Raw genomic sequence first — 4,052 nt, 5'->3', positions numbered from 1 at the left:
CTGGGTGTCTTACCCCGCTGCCTCCATCAGCTGTGCCTGGTCCACCAGGACTGTCGCGATGAGAGAACCTGACAGCGTTGTAGTCGCCTCCTCCTCACCCCGGGGCTGTGGGGGGCAGGCATCGTCCTATCAGAGGGTGGGCGTCCCCTGGTTCCCACGGGAGGATGTAGTTGAGTTGGGTGGGTGGCTCCAGAGGCTGGCAGGGAACTGAAACTCATGTCTCAGGGAGAAGCAGGCGCCAGTGTGGGGCCCTCGAGGAGGGAGGATTGTTGGGGTCTTACCCAGTGGTCCTCCCCAGTGTGTTGGGGAGCGCAGGTGTGGTCAGACCATTTGTGGCCCTCCTGGCTTCTCTGGATGCTGATGGAGCATATAATAATTTTTAAAAAAGATTTATTTATTTTTTCCCTTAAATATATATGTTTATTATTGTTTTAAGTTTTAAGGTGACCTGAAATATGGTCAAAGGTAACACAATTCATGATATTGCTATTTGTGGAAATTTCTAGATTCTTGAGAGCATTTACTCTTTGTTGGGTAGTTTGTTCTTGAAACAATATGAACAGAAGGAGTCATTCTATTTATCTCCAAGTCTCAGAAGGTTGTAACAATCCTGTAGCTAAAAGGATGTATGGTGGAATCATCTGATAATGGCCATGTTGAGGAGTAAGGCGGAAAAATGTAAGCTGATTTTGAGGTCTTCGTGAAATCTTTAAGCAGGGTGGGAGACTGAGAACGGTGCAGTGGAGTTCCAGTGCGTACATCATCATCCACTGAAGTGGGCACCTTGGCCACTGAGCTGCTTTCCCTGGTGGGTAGTTGACAAAATTCTTCATGCAGTAACAATGCTCTGAGACGCTCATAACCCAGACAGTTACGCCGCTGCTAACAAGGTCCTTGAGCCCTTGCCGGTTCCGGTGATCCATGTGCTGAAATAGCCGAGCTACAAAAATAGCCAGAGTCACGCCCGGGTGTTGGCTCAAAAATTCTCTGATCTCCCTGGAGCATTCCCAGCAGGGGCTCCAAGGCAAGAGCCAGGGGAGGGAGCAGCAGGTGGATGGGCAAAGCCGCCTCTCTGAAGTCCGCTTTTCTATGAAGTTGACTTCCACGTGATTGGTGGTGTTCTTGCCTGAGCTGCGCCAGGTCGTGGAGCTTGCCCCCCACTTTATTTCATGGAGCAGGCAGGCCCCTTTACGCAGTTCTGGGGGCCAAAGAAGACTTCAAATTTCCAGGGTAATTCTTCTCCTCAACGTGGAATCCTTGTTTGAAGGCCCTTTCGCAGAAGCCATGGTATGATTCTGGACTCCTTCCTCTGGAGCTGTGGTGTTCATGGCACCTCCCAGCAAGGTGCCTGGACTTTGTTTCTCTGGGTGTGCCCATCACCACCTGCTTCGTGAGGGTGTGGAATGAGGAAGACTGACGCCTGAGTTTCGGGCAATAACTGGGTACCTAGCGGTTACGGATGCAAAAGCAGAGGCTTATTCATTCCAGCCAGCTGGGACCTCCTATCCACACACTACAGAGTGAGGACAAAAGGCCTAAAAGATTTATTTGTTTATTTGAAAGGTAGAGAAAGAGAGAGAGGTCTTCCATCCGCTGGTTCACTCCCCAATTAGCTGCAATGGCTGGAGCTACATTGATCTGAAGCCAGGAGCCAGGAGCTTCCTCTAGGTCTCCCATGTGGGAGCAGGGGCCCAAGGACTTGGGCCACCTTCTACTGCTTTTCTAGGCCATAGCAGAGCGCTGGGTAGGAAGTGGAGCAGCTGGGACTCGAACCAGCGCCCATATGGGATGCCAGCACTGTAGGTGGTGGTTTAACTCGCTGTGCTACAGTGCCTGCCCCAATAATAGGTCTTAATTTTAGGCCTCATAGCACGAAAGGGATGATGGGTTTCAAGCTCCTGGGGTGGAAGGGCACAGGCTGAGGGGCACAGCGCTCAGGAGGGGCCGGGGAGGAGGCAGATTGCACCTGTCTGGCCGGCATGTGCCTGGAGGTCCTTCCTGAGGCTGCCGCTGTGGTGTTGGAAACAAATCAAGCCTATTCCGGGTACAGGGTGGTCTGATGAGAATGCAGGGTGTCCTCGGGGCAGGAGTCCACCTGTTGAGAGGGCGGGCAAACCCTGGCAGGTGCGGGAGCAGAGGCCTGGGTGTTCAGGATCCTGGAGTGTCCTTTGTCCCCCATCTCCCCAGGAAGTCTGCATTTGGGTTCACAGCACTGGCACGGTGGAGAGAAACGGCTCAGGGCCACACATTCCGGATCTTGGCGGTTTTGCCCTTTAATTGTGACCTTGGTCTCGGCTCAGTCCTCCCAGTGCCCTGGGCTCCCAGCCTCTGAGCCCTCCCAGCCCAGGCGTCCCTGCCCCTCCAGGCCTTGTGCAGACCCAGGGGCTGTGGAGGCCTTGCCCTGACACTCATGGAACTCACACTGTGGGCCGTCCACAGGCCTTGTGCACTTCCCCCACTGAGGCCCACAGTCCCTGCTCCGCCGTGTGCAAACTCGCTGTGCAGGGACAGTGGCGGTGCCTGTGAGTCTGCTTTGCTGTCTCTGCTGGGTTTGAGACACTTTGCCTAAACCTGGGCAGACGCTTGCTGGTGTGGTTGGCAGATGTCGCAGGCCGTGGAGCCCAGTGCCCTTGGCGCTGCCGAGAACTGGCAGGACCTCAGGGAACACCTGGCAGTGGCCACTCTTGATGCTACATCGGGAGTGACTTGAGGCTCCTTCCTGAATATTCTGCTGCAGACAGGACCCCAGGCACATCGTGTGGCTCTAGGGAAAGAGGAGGCCTCCCCCAAACCCGACAGCTGTTGAATTTCTCACCCTTGGTGAGTGACAGTTGAGTGAAGCACTGCACACTCATTTTTTCCCCTCCTAACCATAAAAGGAATTTGTCTTAGCAAATTTGTGGAATGTGGCAGAAGAGTACAAAGAGAGTGAGACCCAGGGCCAGCGCTGGGGCACAGTGGGTAAGCCTCCACTTGTGATGCTGGCATCCCACATGGGTGCTGGTTCAAGACCCTGCTCGCTGCTCCACTTGGACCCAGCTCCCTGCTAACGTGCCTGGGAAGGCAGTGGGAGGTGGCCCAAGTGCTTGGGCTCCTCTAACTCGGATGCACTTCTGTGCTCCTAGCTTCAACCTGGGCCAGCCTCTGCTGTGAACCAGTGGATGGAAGCGGCCCCTCCTCTTTCTAACTCTGCTTTTCAGATAAGTCATTTCTTTAAAAAAATAACCAGACCCACCCAACCCACCCCCAGAGCCATGCACAGTGCCGGTTTGGCCTCCAGCCCTGCAGTCACACTTGATGCCTGTTTACCTCGAGGTGCTGCTGCCCCCATTTCCATGGAGAGCTGCTTCCAGGACCCCCGAGGACGCCACAGCCTGTGGATGCTCGAGCCCCTGGTATTTGTGTATAATCTACACTCACGCTCCTGTATACTTTTGTTTTTAGAAGATTAATTTTTGATTATTTTATTTTTCTGATAGCGAGCTATAGAAATGATCTCTGAAAGTATAGTCTTTATTTTATTTATCTGAATGGCAAATACATGCACACACACGCACACACATACAGAGATGTCTCATTCACTGAATCATTTTCCTAGTGCCCATTACAGCCCGGGCTGGGCCAGGCCGAAGCCAGGAAACTGCAGTTTGGTCTGTGTCTCCCGTGTAGGTGGCGAGAGCCCCAGTTCCTTAGGTACATGTCTGCTTCCAGGGTGTGCATTACCAGGATTCTGGAATCAGGTGCAGAGTCGAGATTTAAACCCAGGCACTCGAATATGGGATGCAGGCATCTCAAATTCTGTCTTTTTTTTTTTTTTAATTTATTTATTTATCTGAGAGGCAGAGTTACAGACAGAAGGTGGGAACAGAGATAGAAATGGGGGGGGGGTAGCGAGAAAGTGCCCCTGTGTGCTGGTTCACTCCCCAAATGCCTCCAACAGCTGAGGCTGGACTGGGTCAAAGCCGGGTCCCACGGGTTCAGTCTAGGTTTGCCACAGGAGTGGCGGGGACTCAGCTGCTTGAGCCGTCCCTGCTGCCAGCCTGGGACGGCAT

At 53.3% G+C, this 4,052-nt stretch overlaps 1 pseudogene; it reads right to left on the bottom strand.

Annotated features, from left to right (window-relative positions):
- Window positions 1-578: 578 nt before the first annotated feature.
- On the bottom strand, window positions 579-1,286 carry LOC100338556 (C->U-editing enzyme APOBEC-1 pseudogene; annotated as a pseudogene).
- Window positions 1,287-4,052: the final 2,766 nt, after the last annotated feature.

Source organism: Oryctolagus cuniculus, chromosome 6, assembly GCF_051225735.1.
Source record: "Oryctolagus cuniculus isolate XC-2025 breed Fujian yellow rabbit chromosome 6, ASM5122573v1, whole genome shotgun sequence".
Taxonomy (NCBI): domain Eukaryota; kingdom Metazoa; phylum Chordata; class Mammalia; order Lagomorpha; family Leporidae; genus Oryctolagus; species Oryctolagus cuniculus.
The sequence above is the reverse complement of the archived record's forward strand: the minus strand, read 5'-3'. Positions and strand labels throughout refer to the sequence as shown.